The sequence below is a fragment of the Jaculus jaculus genome, chromosome 12, assembly GCF_020740685.1.
Source record: "Jaculus jaculus isolate mJacJac1 chromosome 12, mJacJac1.mat.Y.cur, whole genome shotgun sequence".
In the NCBI taxonomy this organism is placed as follows: Eukaryota; Metazoa; Chordata; class Mammalia; order Rodentia; family Dipodidae; genus Jaculus; species Jaculus jaculus.
The window spans coordinates 36,871,668-36,891,299 of record NC_059113.1 but is presented as its reverse complement, the minus strand read 5'-3'; the positions used below and the strand labels follow the sequence as shown (position 1 = coordinate 36,891,299).

At 46.2% G+C, this 19,632-nt stretch overlaps 1 non-coding gene across 1 annotated transcript; it reads left to right on the top strand.

The window, feature by feature from the left end:
* Window positions 1-852: 852 nt before the first annotated feature.
* Window positions 853-962, top strand: LOC123453826. Its single transcript, XR_006633004.1, has one exon. It is a non-coding gene; the product is annotated as a U6 spliceosomal RNA (small nuclear RNA).
* The last annotated feature ends 18,670 nt before the right edge of the window (window positions 963-19,632 follow it).

Sequence of the window (19,632 nt, the reverse complement as noted above, 5' to 3'; positions counted from 1 at the left end):
TTTGAGAGAGAGAGAATGGACATGCCAGGGCCTCTAGCCACTGTAAATGAACTCTAGACGCATGTGCCACCTTGTACATCTGGCGTTACATGGGTACTGGAGAATCAAACCTGGATCCTTTGGCTTTGCAGGCAAGTGCCTTAACCACTATGCCATCTCTCCAGCACCCCTTTCCCCATTTTTTTATATGTGTACATATTTGAAAAACTGGTGTGGGCTTAGGAGCTGCTAAAATATAAGAGGGAGAAGGAGATTCCATCCATGCAGCTAGAGGGAAGGGATGCAGCTATTTGTGGGATCACCTGTGCTCCTGTAAGTAACCCCTCACTCATGCTCCTGTAAGTTAACCCAGTTAAACTCACTGGCTCACCAAGCTGCGTTGGTGTCCTTGCTGGGGTAAAGAGATTTTGTTGTTGTTGTTCACATCTCCTCCCAGGAAAAGTTAACACTATCATTGAGAATTTAACTCATTCTAAAATCTACTCTCCCCCCTCCCCCGAGGATTAAATATACCTTTCATTAGCCAGGCTAATGGTGGCCCACGCCTTTAATCCCAGCACTCAGGAGGCAAAGGTAGGAGGAGCCCCATGAGTTCAAGGCCACCCTGAGACTCCATAGTGAATTCTACGTCAGCCTGGGCTACAGTGAGACCCTACCTCAAAAAACAAAACAAAATATGTGTGTGTGTGTGTGTGTGTGTACTATTCATTGTAGAAACATTGGAAAACCCAGAAGAGTCCAAAGAAAACATGCCATTTCATCTAGTTACCAAGTTGAACCCACTTATTGTAAGTTGTTTTCTCTTTACATGTGTGTTCACATGGGCGGTTGCTTTGTGAAACAATTTAAGGTGTGCTCGCTTTGGCAGCACATATGCTAAAATTGGAACAATACAGAGAAGATTAGCATGGCCCCTTCGCAAGGATGACACAGAAATTCTTTGTGAAGCATTCCATATTTTTAAGAAGACATTTGGCATTTAAAGACTAAAAAAAAAACCAATTTAATGAAATTGCAAAGATTTTGCACTGCAAAGGACACAGTGAAAGAAGCAAAGAGACAACCTACAGAATGGGAAAAAATCTTCGCCAGCTATATATCTGATAGAGGATTAATATCTAGGATATACAAAGAACTCAAAAAGTTAAATAATAAGGAATCAAACAAGCCAATCAAAAAATGGGCTATGGAGCTAAATAGAGAGTTCTCAAAGGAAGAAATACGAATGGCATATAAGCATCTAAAAAAATGTTCTACGTCACTAGTCATCAGGGAAATGCAGATTAAAACTACATTGAGATTCCATCTCACTCCTGTCAGATTGGCCACCATCATGAAAACAAATGATCATAAATGTTGGCGGGGATGTGGAAAAAAAGTAACCCTTCTGCACTGCTGGTGGGAATGCAATCTGGTCCAGCCATTGTGGAAAACAGTGTGGAGGTTCCTAAAACAGCTAGAGATTGATCTACCATATGACCCAGCTATAGCACTCCTAGGCATATATCCAAAGGACTCATTTCCTTAGAAGTACGTGCTCAACCATGTTTATTGCTGCTCAATTTATAATAGCTGGGAAATGGAACCAGCCTAGATGTCCCTCAACAGATGAGTGGATAATGAAGATGTGGCACATTTATACAATGGAGTTCTACTCAGCGGTAAAGAAAAATGAAGTTATGAAATTTGCAGAAAAATGGATGGACCTGGAAAGTATTATACTAAGTGAGGTAACCCAGGCCCAGAAAGCCAAGCGCCACATGTTCTCTCTCATATGTGGATCCTAGCTACAGATGACTGGGCTTCTGCGTGAGAATGAAAATACTTAGTAGCAGAGGCCAGTAAGTTAAAAAGGAGACATAAAGGGTGGAGAAAGGAAGGGAGGAGGATACTTAATAGGTTGATATTGTATATATGTAATTACAATGATTGTAATGGGGAGGTAATATGATGGAGAATGGAATTTCAAATGGGAAAGTGTGGGGGTGGGGAGGGAGGGAATTACCATGGGATATATTTTATAATCATGGAAAATGTTAATAAAAATTAAAAAAAAAAAGAGAATGGAATTTCAAATGGGAAAGTGTGGGGGTGGGGAGGGAGGGAATTACCATGGGATATATTTTATAATCATGGAAAATGTTAATAAAAATTTTAGAAAAAAGTAATCAAACAGGAAAAAAAAAAAACCCAATTTAAGGCAATATGTATGGGCAACTTTCATAACCCTTCTCCTATTTGGAAACATCATGACACATACGCAACAAGATACACACGGGCTGTTGCTGGGTGCCTCGTGTATCGTAGTGAGGCACTGAGGACCATATAGCTTGGGTAAGCATCCCTCAAAGGCTCATGTGCGAAAGGCTTGGCCACCAGCTTGGGGTGTGGTCAAGGAGCGATGGAACTCTTTCTCAGCAAAGTCTAGACTCCGCTAGTTTGGTCACAAGAAGGGGATACTTGGACTCTAGCCCCTTCCTCTCTGCTTGTCAGCTCTCTCCTCTGCATGCTGCTGCCATGGTATTTTGCCTTGTCATAGGCCTGGCAGCAGTGAGTCAGGCCAGCTGACTGACTGAAGCTCCAGAGCTTCCCGAGTAACCCTTTCCTCTGCTCAGGCTGATTGGTCTGAGGCGTTGGCTATAGCATTGCCCAGCTGCCTGATGGTACCTGTTGCTGGATAAGGTCTAAGCGATGACAGACACGTGTAGATGCACAGGAAGCTCGCTGAGGCATGTCATGAGGCAAAGATCGTGACAGTGCAGAGTGTGAACCCAGCCACTGAATAAAGATAAGGTGGCTGGGCATGGTGGCACATGCTTTTATCGCAGCACTCAGGAGGCAGATGTAGGAGGATCGCCGTGAGTTTGAGGCCAGCCTGAGACTTCGTAGTGAATTCCAGGTCAGCCTGGGCTAGAGGGAGACCCTACCTCAAAAAACAAACAAACAAAAAGAAAACAAAGAAAAGGTACCTGTCCAGTGTGCATACGTGCATGCACACAGATGTATAGAAGGAACAGGAAGAGGGACCATGGGGGTTATGAGGGAGTCTGCTGCCAGTGGTGTATGGATGAAAGGCTCCTCAGCAGTGGTCTGTCCTAGTTCCCTCGGCTTTACTCAGTCTTGCCAAACGGCATGTGAAGAGAAATGAATCCTTTTTTACATACAGTACTTACTTTCTTTCAGTCAGTCATTTGTCATTTATTATCACGTCTTTTCTTCCCCCCGTAGCAGTTTCAGAACTTCGTGTCAGGAAATTTATCTTTTTTGTCATTATGATTTCTGAATTTGGAGTCTTGCATGGAATGACCTTTCTTTTTTTTATGAGAGAGGGAGAGAAAGAGAGAGAGAGAGAGAGAAAGAGTGAGTTAGCATGCCAAGGCCTTAGCCACTGCAAGTGAACTTCCGACAAATGCACCACCTTTGCATCTGGCTTTCATGGGTTCTGGGGAGTCAAACATGGGTCCTTAGGCTTCACAGGCAAGTGCCTTAACCACTAAGCTATCACTCCAGCCTGGAATGGCCTTTCTTATCAGGTCATTCACTATGTGCATTTCCCTTGTGTGGTTTTTCCTCTAGCATCTGATTTTCCTGCAAGTAATCCATTTGATATGTGTTTTTCTGTGTGGCCTGAGTGATGGGATGCTTCCTGCTGGGCATCTAGTTGTTTCAGCACCACATATTCAGGAGTCAGTGGCTCTAGTCCTGTGTATTCCAGAGCTTCACACATCCAGGGGATGCTTAGGAAGACTTGTGTTGCACTGAGGGTTTCTGTCTACAGAGGCACAATTAAGTGCTCCATTGATGTTGGAAATCTGAGTAACACTTGTGCAGTGAAGTATCTGGAGACCTCTGGCTCTGGCACTGAATGAAAGCTGCTATTGAGGCACAGGAACATAGGCAGAGTGTGGACACAAGGCCTTGAGATGCCTGGGCCAGGCAGGGCATGTGCATAAGCAAAGCCCTGTCTGTAGTAGAAAAGCAAAACAAAACACCCAAACCCTCAAGGTACGTTAAGAGAGGGTGGACGCCTTGTAAGGACTGCATAGTAGGCATGCTTAGCAATGCCAATCCCAGCATTAGCTAGGAGGCATTGCAGTGGAGGTGTGGCTGAAAGGCCAGTCACATGCCCTGTGCCCTGTCTTTTCCTGCAGGTTTCTCTCCAGTTGATTCATTGAAGGTACTGGCTTTCCCCCTACCTCACCCCCCCCCACCCCAACTAAATGTTCTTTGCCATTTAAAATCTCAAGCAAATTAACCACTCACACTTTCCCCTCTGCCCAGTCATCTCTGGAGCAGGGATGGGAACTGCCATGTTTTCCGTGGGTGGCCGTACCTGGTGCTTTTAAGGCAGATGAAACTAAGTTCTGTTGGGCTTCACAGGTGAATCTCCTTCCACTCTACTTCCCTACCATTTGCCTAAGAACAGTGAACTCTCCCTCCCCTCCCTTTCCTTCCTCCCTTCTCTTCTCTCCTCTCCTTTCTCTCTTCTACTCTCCTCTTTCATCCCCTCCTCTCTGCACCTCTCTTCTTTCTTCTCCTCTCTTCTCCCCTCCCCAGTCTCTCTCCTTTTCCTCTCCTCTCTTATTTTTTCTTTTCCTTTCTTCTCTTCCTCTAACCCCTCATTCCTTCTCCTCTCCTTTTTTCCCTTCTCACCTCTCCTTTTCTCTCTTCTCCCCTCACCTCTGCTTTTCTCACCTCTCTTTCTTTGTTTTTACAGCATACATGACACATAGAACTATATTGAAAGCTGGCCATGGACTATGGTGTAGTGGGCACCCATCCTCACTGTCTTCTGCAATAATAAAAGTTTCTACTTAGAAGGCACTTAGTGGATCACCAGCATGCTTACATTTTGCAAAGCCATCATCACATGGGCTTCTTTTCCACCTGTGAGCCTTTGTCACTTGAAAAGTTTCTATGCAACTCTAGGTATAGAGAGTATCTAAAATAGGCATACAGGGCTGGAGAGATGGCTTAGTGGTTAAGCGCTTGCCTGTGAAGCCTAAGGACCCCGGTTCGAGGCTCAGTTCCTCAGGTCCCACGTTAGCCAGATGCACAAGGGGGCGCACGCATCTGGAGTTCGTTTGCAGTGGCTGGAAGCCCTGGCGCGCCCATTCTCTCTCACTCTTTCACTTTCTATCTGCCTCTTTCTCTCTAACACTATCAAATAAATGAATAAAAATCTTAAAAAAAAAAAGCTGATAAAATAGGCATACAAATAAAACATTTCCTGAGAATGAATCATAAAGAAAATTATTTTTTAAGCGTTTCTTTGGGGTTGGAGAGATGGCTCACCAGTTAAGAGGCTGTTGCTTGCAAAGCCTGCCAGTCTAGATTTGGTTCCCCAGTACCTAAATAAAGCCAGGTGCAGAAAGTGGCACATGTATCTAGAGTTAGTTTGAAGTGGCAGAAGGCCCTGGTGTGCCCATTCTGTCCTGCCACATCCCCACTCTCACTCAAAACAAATAAATAAATACTTATAAAAACAAAACATTTCTGGGACTGGGCGTGGTGGCGCATGCCTTTAATCCCAGCACTTGGGAGGCAGAGGTAGGTGGATCACCGTGAGTTCGAGGCCACCCTGAGACAGAGTAAATTCCAGATCAGCCTGGGCTAGAGACCCTTCCTTGAAAAACCAGAAAAAAAAAATTCTTTGGTGCACATACAATTTCACCCTTTATTAAAGTAAGGAGCGACTTCTCCATGCTTATAGGATGGATATGCTTATTTGTGTAAAGCAGTACACAACCCTAAAAATATACTAGCTTGATGTATGCTGAGGAATGATGGTAGGAAAATGTTCACAACTCTTTGTTCTCCTTAATTAAACTATTATGTTTCTTTCTATAAAAACAGAAGACTTCGTTAGCAGAAAGCCTACAGTGTGTAACATGCCGCAGTGTTGAATCTGAGCCCAGGTCTCTCAGGCAGCATTGCTCGGCATGCACGCGGAGGTGTGCTGCTGCCGCGGAGCGTGGCGCACCACGGGGGGCTGCTGGGGGGCTGCGGGGAGCACCCGACCCGTTTGATTTTGAATTAACTTTTGGTAACTACATACTCAGAACCTTTCACTATCGACAATTTTGCTATTTTCAGTCCCTCACATTCAGTTATGTGGCCCCTCTTGGGGTCTCAGCTCGTAGTTGAAGGAGTTTTGATATTGCAGCTATGAACGAAGGCCAGATGGTTCCTCTCTCTCCTGATTCTCCAGCCTCTGCCTCTTTAGCAACTTCTGCTGGTGTGTACCACCACAAGGGACTGGTGCCTATTCTTTTTAATTTTTATTTATTTATTTGAGAGAGAGAGAGAGAGAGAGAGAGAAAGGGCACGGCAGGGCTTCCAGCCACTGCAAACTAACTCCAGATGCATGTGCCACCTTGTGCATCTGGCTTACATGGGTCCTGGGGAATCCAACCTGGGTCCTTTGGCTTTGTAGGCAAGTGCCTTAACTGCTAAGCCATCTATCGCTCCAGCCCAGTCCCCCTTTTTTTTGGATGTACTTTGTGACTTTGGGCAAGTTATACCAGCTTGCTCAAACCTTAGTTTCCCTATTGATAAAATGATGTTTTTAATAGCCTGACCTCAGGAATTCTTGTGAAAGTTAAATGAATGTTGAGCTTCAGCATTGGACTAAAGTTGGTTTTGGAGGTTAACTGATAAACACACAGCTCATAATAATGTCTTACATATTCCTGTGCTTGCCTGAATTTGAGATTTACTTTCTGAATTTGTATCCTAAATATAATATGCCATCGAAGCTAAAAATAATGTATTTTTGTTTTGCATAAGCACAGTGTGTGTGATGTGGCATGTGTGGTGTGATGATGTGGCACCACATGTATTTGCCTGTCACACCCTATGGGTTTGCCTATAGCAGCTGGAGGAAAATATCAGGTGTCTCCCTCCATGACTCACCTGTTTTTCCTTGTAATCCAGTTGCTTACTGATTCTGGAACCTAGTGATTCTCTGGTCTCTGCTTCCCCACAGGACTGGGGTTACAGGTGTGTATGGGCATATGTGGTTGTTTATATGGGTTCTGGAAATTCAAACTTAGTCTCAAGCCCCCTGAAACCTACACACTTTTGCAGAAGGCTCACTCAACCCCTGAGCCTTCTTTCCAGTCCTAAAATGAATACTTTTTTTCAAGCAAGCTCTCCTTTCACCTCTTTCTTTCTACACTTTATTACTAGAAGGAGTTCTTTCATTTATTTGAATCTCGTGTGTGTGTGTGTGTGTGTGTGTGTGTGTGTGATACATATATATCATATATGCATTAATCTGTTCCCAAGCAAATCTCTCTTCCCCGTTGCATACAGCCAGCTTTGTGGGCTTCCTAGACAAGCTTGTTGATCCCAGAAGACCCTCTACCGGCTTACCTTATCAGGCTTGGGTAGATGATGAGCTCGAATAGAAGCTAATGTCCTAGGCTGCCACATGAGGGAGTGTTGAATTGTAATATTTGGGGGGAGGCAAGGAATTAACTAGTTTGACATGCCCAGAGGCACCTCCCATAGGATTCAGGAGCTTAATTACCTGTGAATCCAGCTTCATCTGCAAATGAAGGTTTATTATTTTCTGGGTACTGCATTAGATCCTGTGTAGACCCCTTTGGGTTCATCAACTGTTCAGTGACTAAGGAAGAAATTTAAGAACTTACTACTTTTGGGTACAGTTGACCCTCTTTACCCATGGGCCCAACATCCAGAGATTCAGCTAAACTTGTTTCAAAAAACAAACAAAAAAATTTTGAGAAAACATAAACATCAGTCCTAAACATGCACAGACTTAACCTCTGATACCTGTCTGTCCCTGTTTCTCTCTCTCATAGTCTCTCTCCCTTTTCCCTTCTCACTCTTTCTCTCCCCTTTCTTCCTCTCCTGGGAATCAAAGCCAAGATTTTGTACATGGTAGGCAATTACTGTACCACTGAGTTACAACCCCAGACTAGGTTTTTCTTTCTCAGCACTATACTAGCATTTCTATTGAGTTAGGTACCCTGTATAATCTGGAGATGATTTATCTCTGCTGGATGATGTGCTTGGCTTACAGGCAAACACTTCATTTATACGAGGGACTCGAGCAGCCTTGGGTCTTGGTGTCTACAGAGGTACTACAACAGCCCAAAGGTACAGGGGGAGGGTTATCTTCAGTGCTTTATTGAAAAGTCAAACCCGTGTTAAGGAGTAAGTGCCGCAGTTCATGATGTTCCTTCCAGTCAGCACTTGGGGGTCATGAATATCTCAGCTAACCTGAGCCATGTTTGAGCCATAGGTACATATGAACGCCAGGGACCAGGCAGTGGGCCATTGGCCCGGACCCAACTAGAATACTGTGGGTTCTTGCCATAGTCCCGGCCCCTCAGTAATCACAGATACCTGCTTCTTAGTGCATGGTCTTGGAGGTGTGGTGGTTTGATTCAGGTGACCCCCATAAACTTAGGTGTTCTGAATGCTGATAGAGATTTGGGAATCAATGCCTCCTGGAGGCAGTATATTGTTGGGGGTGGGCTCATGGGTGTTATAGCCAGTTTACCCATGCCAATGTTTGGCACACTCTTCTGTTCCTGTTGTCCATCTTATGTTGGCCAGGGGGTGATGCCCACCCTCTGCTCGTGCCATCATTTTCCCTGCCATTAGTGGAGCTTCCCCTTGAGTCTGTAAGCCAAAATAAACCCCTTTTCCCCCCAAAGCTTCTCTTGGTCGGGTGATTTCTGCCAGCAGTGCAAACCTGACTGCGACAGACGGCTTTTTCTATTTGAGAAGATTCGTGTTCTCAGAAAAAGGAAGACTTTCCAGTGTCGCGGACCCGGTAAGAATGCTCGGTGATGGCTGGAAAAACCAGCTGATGTTCTCAGGAAGTGGCTCGTGACTGCTTCCCATAGCAGGGCACCCTCCTGGCCATTCTGCATTGCCTTGGGGGTTTGTGTTATTTACTGGTTTATATCTTGCTCTGTCCCGGGAGTGCGGTGCGGGGGGTGGGGGGTGTTGTGGGTTTGTTCAGTAGTCATTGCCAGTTGCTGCTAAAGATTCCCCTTGATCTGAGACACGGTCTGCTTTTAGAGGCTGAAGTCACTTGCGAGCAAGATGCGTGCAGCTGCTGTCAGTGGCTTGGCTGCCGCTGACGCTACTTGCCCATTACCTCGGGTCCCTTGTGTGAGGGCCCTGGTTGGTTCTCCTTTAACTGTATTTTGAGATGCCAGGATTTACTAGAGCTTGGAAGGAAGAAAAGGAGTAAATCCTATGCCAAGTTGTAGTAAGCCTTTGGCTATGTAACAACCCATGGTGTGTGGGCACAGAAATGTTGTGAATGGAAAGTACCAAGGGAGTCTTCTGTCTCAGCCAGGTCAGCCAGCTCCGCCGGTGCCCACTGCTCTATGCCGTTCCCTTCCTTCACCTGCTGTGCCCTCCATGCATTGTGACGGGACCCCTACATCTCTAGCTACAGCTCTTCTCACTGTCTTCTCTGGTGCTCAGGAGGCAAGATCAGGAGAGCCTTCCCCTGGCTGGCTTGGGGTGCGGCTGCGATGTTTGTGACGTGGCAGTATGTAAGAATTCCTTTTCACTGGGTGTTGGTGCTACACGCCTTTAATGCCAGCACTTGGGAGGCAGAGGTAGGAAGCTCTCTAAGAGTTGTAGGCTTGCCTGAGACTACATAGTGAAGTCCAGGTCAGCTTGGGCTAGAGCGAAGAGTGAGGCCTTAACTCAAAAGACCAAAAAATTAAAAAAAGAAAGAATTCCTTTTCATCTACAGCCGACTCTTTCCTATTGTTTCAGCCTATGGCTTTCTCTTGGATTTTTGTGTTTTACTTTGGAAGCCACGTGAAAGGAATGTGGATGGATTAAGGAAAAATGACACCAAAGGATGCTAAACCCGTGTAGATTAATGATATCCCTTCAGCTGAGGGTAAAACTCTGAAGACATGTGACTGTGACCTAACATGGAAATGGGCTTGACAGATGATGATGGAGTTAAAATGAAGTCATTAGGGTGAGCTTTAATCCCAGATGGCTGTGGAAGTCCTCGTAGAACAGGAACCTGTGGACAAAGACAGGCTTGTTCTGATTGATGTTGGGGTGCATGACAAAGGGAGCCCACCATCTCAAAGCAGGAGGTGCCTGGAGCCACCAGAGGCATGGAGAAACTTCTCCCTTGCTGGCCTGAGAGGAGCCAGACCTGCGCGTGCCTCGATTTTAGACTCGGTGTTCAGCACAGTGAAAAAGTGAGCCCTCCCACCTGACATGCTGTGGGCTAACCCAGGAACCCTTCACAAGCCCCAGGGTCTGCCCTCCTCTTCCTGGTGTGAGCCTTCTTCAGGTCAGGTCTCAGCCAGAAGTCTGTCTTACTGCCTTCACTCAGCATCTCAAGGTTGCTGGAGCTGCTAGTGTTTTGACCCAGCCCCACAGCCTGCAGACCTTTCCCAACTGTTCTCTGTGATTCTCCCCCTTCGTGGAAAGGGCCCACCCCGCTTGTCCTTGTTGAACCACAGCCACTGTCTTCTCCCGCTCAACACACACCCAAGCACTTGTTCTGCTCACGTGTGACACACTGGTGTGGGGGAGTGCTGTTTCTGTCATATTCTCAGTCACTGGAAACAGAACCCAGCTGGGCCACAGGGAAGTGAGATGGGCTGGCAGAGAAAGGGAGGGCATAGATAGAGCTTAAGAGAAGGCAGGGATGCAGAGCTCTAGATCAGAGAGGAAAGAGTGCGTTCCTGGAAAGTGAGAAAGCCCACCCAGAGACCCAGATTGGGGTCTTTTATGACTGAACTCACCAAGTTGCTAAGTAGGGATCAGATTTCCTGGGAAAGGGAAAGGGACAATCTTCCCAGGAATCTTAAATCCCCCAGGAAAAGTGTCACCTTCTCTCTTCTAGGAAAGGAGGACTCCGTAGAGCAGAAAAGACAAGGAAAGGACAAACCCTTCTGGCATTTCTGACCTCTAGCAAAGTGGAGGACAACTTTAGGGGAAAGGAGAAGAAAGCCCAGATTCTCCTCCTGCAGGCTCACGACACTCCTTGCTTTTGCTTTGGACGCCTGTTGTCATCGCTAAGCTGCCGCACCAGTCAAATCTGTGAGCTCTGGGTGCAAGTGAGAGCCCTGCCCTCAGTTAAATAAAAGGGGGGGGTATACTTAATAGGCTGGTATTGTATATATGTAAGTAGAATGATTGAGATGGGGAGGGAATATGATGGAGAATGGAATTTCAAAGGCAAAAGTTGGGGGGGGAGGGTATTACCATGGGATAATTTTTATAATCATGGAAAATGTTAATAAAATTGTGAAAAAGATTAAAAATATAAATAAAAAAATTAAAAAGGGGGGGCTGGAGAGATGGCTTAGTGGTTAAGCACTTGCCTGTGAAGCCAAAGGACCCCGGTTCAAGGCTCGATTCTCCAGGACCCATATTAGCCAGATGCACAAGGGGGCGCATACGTCTGGAGTTCGTTTGCAGTGGCCAGAGGCCCTGACGCACCCATTCTCTCTCTCTCTATCTGCCTCTTTCTCTCTCTGTGTCCATCACTTTCAAATAAATAAAAATAAAAAACAACAAAAAAAGGGGTTGGGGGAGAATGATCCAATGTAGGAAATGAAATGTGATGACAATACATTTTCTGTGTACAAAGGTGCCTTACATATGACTTGATTAATAAGTCTCTCTCTTCTGTGACTTGCTTTAGGGTCTGTGAATCTTAAAACACAGGAATAGAGATAAAACCTCCAGCTTTTGGAATGTGAAACCAAACCTAAGTTAAGCTGAAAAGAAGAAAAAAAAAACTCAAGAGATTCAGGGGCTGAAGAGATTGCTTAACAGTTAAGGCATTAGGATTCCAGTTCAGTTATCCAGGACCCACGTAAGCCGGATGCACAAGGAGGAACATGCATCTGGAGTTTGTTTGCAGTGGCTGGAGGCCCTGGCACACCCATTCTTTCTCTGCCTTTTTCTCCCTCTCAAATAAATAAATAAATGAAAATGTATTTTTAGAAAAAGAAATTCAGGGTGAGGGTTATGTGAGAAAACCAGAAAGACTGTACCTCCCCAGAGCCCAGCCGGTGGGAGACAGGGAGAAGTGCGCAGACACTGAAATAGTTGCCTTCCTTGCTCGGGTGGGTGTTGTTCTGGAGTGTCCCCAGTCCTGCAGCATTGAAAAGAAAACCGTCTCGTCTTTGCTACTCAGTCTCTCAGACTCGTTACTATGAGGTGGGATCTTATTTCCTACTTCCAGGAAGACATCTAACATGAGCCTCTGTCCTCCACATGTGTGTGCAGGGTGCCCACATCCGCACAAACACACATACGTGTGCATACCCATTACGTATGGGGTGAGGGGGGAGAATACAGGAAGCAAAGGAGGAGTTTGTGAGCTTGTCCTGTTAGTTACGGTGAGGTGCCTCTTGGCTTCCTCCTCTAGTCACACTTTTCAGAGTTCCAACTGAGGCTTGCAAGCCTCCTGGCAGGTGTATTCTGCTGTCATCTACAGGGCACAGACTGGCTCCCGTTGGAGTCCGGTTGTCACCTGACACTGTCCATCCATGGGTATTCCCTCATTGATTGGGAACCATGACCTTCTTAGGAGAGAAGATGGAGAGCTGTCTGCAGTCTGTTTTCTCTTTGGTGCGGTCGAATTTTCTTATGAGTTTCTCTTGTGTCCTCAGAGCCTGGATATTTGTTTGCTTGCCTTTTCTACTCTTCACATCTCTGGTGACAACCTCCTGCCAGTTGTCAGTGAGCCACTTCTCCCCCTCATTTGGTAGAAGTGGGGTTGGCCTCTCTCAGATTTAGGGGCGTGCTCTGCGGAGGATTGGATGTTGAGTCCCCTCCAAAAGCTCAGTGTTGGAGCCTTGGTCCTTGGGACAGCACCATTGGGAAGTGGGGGACCTGCGGGGCAGATCCTTTGGTAACTGAGAGGGTCGCCTTGGAGGAGGTGGTAGGGACCTGGTCCCCGTTCACGTTTTCTTTTTGTTTTCTGGTTGTGGGCTGGGTGGCGGCTTGGCTCACCTTTGCGTTCCCGCACTATGACATGCTATCTCAACACAGACCCAAAAGCTGCACGGGCTGCTTCGAATCTCTGTGTGTAAGCTGCATAAGTCTCTTCTCTTCACTCGTATATTATCTCAAATATTTTGTCATAGTAACTGAAAGCTGGCTAGTACTGATTTGATTCAGATTCTTTGAACCTTTGGTTGAGCAAGTGAATCAAATTGTCCTAGCCATGGTATGACTTTTTTTTTTTTTTTTTTTTCTGATCAATTATCACAGGCATACTGACTTCTAAGGCAGCGTAGATGTGTTATGTTCTAGTTCTGGGAAGTGAGACGTTACCACTGATCTCACTGGCTAAGATCAAGGTGTTCCTTTCTGGGGTCTCTGTGGAGAATTGCTTCCCTTGCGTGTCCTGTCTCCCAGCGCCTGTCCCCCCCCCTTTAGCATCAGCTGCAGCAGGCTGTGTCCTCAGATCACATCTCCCTGGCCCTTCTGTACTCTCAGCTTCCTCTTGTGTACCCTTGGAGTTGGGCGACGTTGGACTCCCCTGCATAACTGAGATAGTCTGCTTACCTCCCTTAGCTAACCTGTGAAGGGCCTTTGCCCCCGGAGGCCTTATTGTGCAGGTTCTGAGAACTAACATGTGTCTATCTTTTAGGGGGCCATCCTTTCCCCTCCCACAGCTGGTGAGGTTCAGTTGTAAAGATATTGCTGAGTCCACTAGGAAGAGAATCCTTTCTTTCTTTCTCTCTCCTCTCTCTGGATTCCTGAGCAAATGGGCTTTAATATGGAGCTGAGGCAACCATCTTTGAACTATATGGGGAGATTCCCAAAGATGGCCCACTTGAGGCAATTTAACCATGGCCATGTCTTGATGATGTCCTGAGGCCACTGAGGCTGGCTGTACTGTCAGACTTTTCAACCACTGGGTCAGTTGGTTCGTAGCCCTCCATCGTTATGCTCCTCCACTGAGGTTGGGCATGAATGCCTCCTTCTGTTGCACTTCAAGCATAGGGCACAGCTGGATATGGACACATCTGCCTGGGTTGCCCATGGGCAGGGTTTTATGGTGGCACATTTTTTTTCCTGGGCTGGGAATTCTGTTTCTTTCCTTTGGGCCCTGTCTTTCCCTTTGTCTACTAACCTCTCAAATTCTTGAAATGATGAGTTTTGGTCCCCATGAACCGTTATACTTGTGAGGCATAACCCAGCTGGAAGGATCCTTTTAGAGGTTATTGTGCCTACTTCCTTTACAGACGTGGGAACTGTGACCATGAGGAGAAAAGCAGATTCTCTGGAAACAGCCTGGAGTGTTAATCCATGGCACCGCATTTCTGGAATTCCTTGACCTAGTTAAGAGAATTCTCACGAGGGTGTTTCCCCTAACAATTTGTAAAACCTAGTGTCATTCTCTGAGATCACTCAGGATGTTTTGAGTTTCAGCTTGAGAGCTGACACAACACTTTGCCTGTCTACGGGTTCTAAGTGTATTTTGATGAAATAAAGTTATTATATTATATCAGTTTCTCCCTACTTTAACTCTCATTGACGGTTATTTTAGTACCAGAGAAGCAGATGACTCCAGAATCTTCTCAAAGACGCCAGTAAGGACAGATCTTGAGCCGGTGCTGCCACCTGGCATGCTCCTGAAAGCAGTAGTGTTGTGCATCAGAATATCAGCTGAAGCCTGAAGGACTCAGGAAGGAAGCCAGTCTTAGTTATACTCCTGATTTCTTTGCTGGCACAGGCTGATTAGCACTTAACCCATCACTACTTTGGTGACTCAATGTGTAAAAAAAACTACTCCAAAACTAGTGGCTTAAAATTAGTGACATCGGAGCCAGGCATGGTAGCACATGCCTTTAATCCCAGTACTTGGGAGGCAGAGGTAGGAGGATCACGGTGAGGTCAAGGCCAGCCTGAGACTACATAGTGAATTCCAGGTCAGCCTGGGCTAGAGAGAGACTCTACCTTGAGTAACAAAAGCAAAAACAAACCAACAAGAATTAGTTGACATCTGTTTTCCTCCTGAAACTGCTATTTGCCAGAGCTCCAAATAGCCCTTCTGATTGCCCCCATAAAGGACTGGGACGGTTTACAGAGTGTTAACACCAAGGCCGATATGTAAAGGCTCGTCACGCCCCATCTGCCTGTCCATGGTGGCTCTCCACAGAAAGCCCACATGTGGCCACTATATGGCATTACCTTCCTCATAGCATAGAGGCTGGGGTCCAGAGTAGATGTTATTTGATGGAACAGTCAGAATCCTTTCCAGGTTCAAGGAGAAGGAAACCTATTTCTCCTATTGGGAAGCAGTCTAAGGTCATGACTGGGTAGAGGGACTGATGTACTGGTCATGGCACTTGTGTCTGTGGCCAGGATTTATCCATGACATCACAAATGAGGGCTGGGGCAAGTTTTTCTTTTGGGGTTTGAGTATTTTTGTTTTTGTTTTTTTACAATTGGTATGCTAGAACGGCATTGAAGACTCAACGTGAGCACTGTGTGGTTAAGGATTGTTGGATACCGTTGGCCATGACTTACCGAGAAGGGCTCAGAATGCTGAAAGAATGAGCACAGACTCCACGTAGGAAGGATGCCCTGTCCAAGTAGGTCCCAACACAGATGGGAGAGGACTTGAACAAAATGCAGTGAGATGTGTAAGTATAGAGTTAAGAGACAGAATGGATTGCTAGTTATAAAATATTTTTCAGGGCCTGGAAAGATGTCTTAGCGGTTAAGGTGCTTCCCTGCGAAACCTAAGGACCCATGGTCAATTCCCCAGCACCCACCCAAGTCAGATGCACAAGGTGGAACATGTGTCTGGAATTTGTTTGCAGTGGCTGGAAGCCCTGGTGTGCCCCTTTTTTTCACTTTCTCTCTCTCCTTCTTTCTCTTTCTCAGGTAAATAATTTTTAAAATGAGTAAATAAATGCGTAAATAAGACAGAAAACACATATTAGTATGGATGGCGTAGTTAAAAGTGGGAGAAGAGTTCTTGCCATTGAACGGTCAGGTACAGTTTTTGAATGTTTTGAACCAGATTAGGTGAATTATCATTTTTGGGAGAAATTCTAAAATTTTACAATAAGTTTTGTGCACATAGACACAGTGTAAAGAATTGGATTCGATCAGATTCCTGGTAGCAGCAGTGGAAGGAATGGAATATTGTTGCTGAAGACGGGGACAAAAGGATTGTGGGCTGGGCTAAGCCACTTGTCTAGATGTGTACAGCCCAAACCCCGCCCCCCAGCACTGGAGGAAAAACTGTGACTAAAGAATTCTATGTCATGGGCTAGAAATATAGCCAGGCGTGGTAGTACACGCCTTTAATCCCAGTACTCGGGAGGCAGAGGTAGGAGGATCACCATGAGTTCAAGGCCACCCTGAGACTCCATAGTGAATTCCAGGTCAGCCTGGGCTAGAGTGAAACCTCAGGAAAAAAAAAAAAAAAGAAAGAAAGAAATGTGCTTCAGTGGTAGAATTCTTATCATGCATTCTCAAGGCTCTGGGTTCAATTCCTCAGCACTAGAATGCAATCCTATATTCAGCCCAATAAGTGTAGATTTACAAGTGTGGTACATGTTTTTTCTCTTGGGTCTTGGGAACTTTTTTTTTTTTTTTTTTAAACAACCGGTATGCCAAGATGGTGTCTTGAGTCCTCATGTAACTATTTTTCGTGTTATATAAGCATTGTGTGAGCCACCTTATCAAGAGCATGAGGCCTTAGAGTTTATAATTTGTGTGGTTTAACAGGGGAAAGTGGTGAAATGCCAAGCCCCATAGGATATCAAGAGACGGGAAAGCAAGAAGACAGCAAAATAAGTTGGAGATAGCAGAGCAACATTGGGCAAATAAACATGTTCAAATATTTCTTGGCACAGCTCAGGGCAGAGGGGTGGCCGAGCAGAACTACCCGCACTGGGGACGGGTCGCGAAGGGGACAGGAATAGAGGGGAATCCACCAAGTTGCCTACTGAAGGCAGAGATTCCTTCTGGAGTGGGGATGTTGCCTTGGCATGGGGCACCCCACAGCCTTGCCCTGCATACCGTCCGCCAGATTTTATGCATGGCTTCCGGTCCAAGATGACTTCACAGTCTGGAGGAAAACAACCTAAAGCCCCTCTTGCTTTCCCCTCTTAGATTCTTCAGCTGGGGCACTGGAAATCAGATTATAAAAAGATTAGCACAAGGAAGGCAGAATTTATGAACACGTGTGGTAAGCATACATGCAGGATGGACTGAAGGGTGAGATGCCCAAGGGAGCGAGAACTCCAGCGTCTGCTCCTCCTCCTCCTCTTCTTTTCTCTCCCCTCCACCTCTTCCTTCTTTTTTCTTTTAAATTCAGTGTTTAAATTTTTTTTTGCATGTGTGTGATGCACTGTACGTGTGTGGTATGGTATGTGATGTGCGTGGTGTTGATGCAGGATTTGGAGGGTTCAAAGTGGGTTTCCCAAGTTTATGATCCCCAAGTTTGCGTCCTGTTCTAGTTTTAACAAAGAATTGATAAAAATGAACTCAAGAAGGATAAATTATGAATTACTGAGTTTATTTAGGGAGGAAGCACAATTTGTGGGGGTCTTTTTAAGGGAGATTGGGGTCGATGAAGAAGGCTGGAGCAGTGTCACAAGCCCGTGGGAAGTGGGATACATGCCCTCCCGTGGAAAACGCTGCCTAGTCTGTGAGAGTCACTTAAGAGGAACTGAGGTTTTTAATGGAAGCCTGGAGTAGAGCCACAAGCACGTGGAAGGTAGTACATAGGGAGACTTACAAGGAACACACATAGCATCCACCTTATGCTTCCTGTGGAAGAAAGTTAAGAGGACACACGGTGAGAGCTTAAGGAAGAATAGCAGAGGGAGGGCTGGAGAGATGGCTTAGCGGTTAAGCACTTGCCTGTGAAGCCTAAGGACCCTGGTTCGAGGCTCAATTCCTCAGGACCCACATTAGCCAGATGCACAAGGGGGCGCATGTGTCTGGAGTTCATTTGCAGAGGCTGGAAGCCCTGGCACGCCCATTCTCTCTCTCTCTCTGCCTTTCTCTCTGTGTCTGTCATTCTCAAATAGATAAATTAAAAAAATGAACAAAAAAAAAAATAAGAATAGCAGAGGGAAAATAGCAAAGCAGAGCATAAAACGCTCAGATGAGAAATGAGTAGTAAAGAGAATTTTGCCCATGGCTACCTCGAGTTTAGAGAAGTTACACAGGGAGCAGGCCTAGAGTCAGAGCAAGCTTCCGTGGGGCCGATCTGGCACATAAGAGAAATACACAAGTGGTGGATTTATAGACCAGAGGAAACTCATACATATAATTAAAGTGAGAAGTTACCCCAAACTATAAAGGAGAGGCAAGCCAAAAAAGTCTCCCCAGACCACAAAACAGTATTATGGTCTCCCCACCACCCAGCCAGACTCAGGCATATCCCTGTGGGCAGAGCGGGGAGAGCCAGGCAAGAGAGAGTGATGGGCAGAATGCTGTGGCCTTTATGGTATTAGATGTATTCTTTCCTCAGATTCAGGTATGTAAGGGGCAGGCGCAATTGGTTTGTAGATTTGGACCCCAGAGTCAGCCCACGTAGGTCATATGTGAGAGCCTGGGCGGCAAGGGGCATTGGAGCTGGTGGTAGATGAGTCTTGTAGACCAGTTCCAAGGGTCGGCTTGTAGGGGGCCCCTTTCTGGTCCTCTCTAGGCCTCAGTTTCTAACTGACACTGCCTGGAAGACGCTAGCTTTCTCCTAATTCTCCTTCAGTGTAGGCATGTGTCTGCACCCCATGGTGGCCAGGGAGGAACAAGTGTCCCACTCCTTCACTCCTCTGCCCATTCTTTCTTGAACCACGCCCTCCTACTGATCCCGTGCTTGCCGTTTTGTCCATAATCCCCAACAGTTCTCCAGTCTCTGCTCCCCATGGGACTAAAGTTACAGACAAGCATGGCCACACCCAGCTGTTCACGTGGGTCCTGGGGCTCAAAGTCCAGTAGTCTCGAGGCATTTCTTCGACCTCAGCCTTATAAGGTGTTTTAACAGAGTAAGTGTCACAAGGTGAAAGGATGAGGTAAGAAGGTTTGGGCTTCTAGGGCAGCAAGCTATGGGAAGATAAGAAGTACTGTTACATTAAACCTTTTCTGGGGTGCCGTGTACAAATGTCTGCTCACCCCCAGATAGGGCAACAACCACAGACCAAAGAAGCCATTTCAACTAAGTCTGGCTTGGAGAAACAGTGAGTTCATTGAGGTGACTTACAAAGCAGGGTGCGGGGTTCAATTCAAAGGCAGCCATGTCATAGGTGGCCACCCGTGGAAGCTGCATGTCTGGAGTTTACTGCACACCTTACAGGCAGCTCAGCTGGCAGGAGCCTCCTTCAGAATGGCTCTTGTTCCCTGTGTGGCCTTGGGGCAGGCTTGTGAACCTTCCAAAGTTTCTGGAATTTACAGAGACAGTGAGACTCTCTCAGTCTTCTTTGCTTCTGAGCCGTGAGAGACTGTGTCTCAATATGGAACTTGCTGAGCAAATTGCTCTCCAACAGTTACCTTGGCCTGTCAGTCTGTGTAAGTCCATCTTGGCACCCGTTTTCTGTTCTCTTTGTGCCAGTGAGCTTTACCAGGAGAGAAGATTCGGGGCAGGTCTTGTTCGAGGAGTCTTTTTTGCTTTGG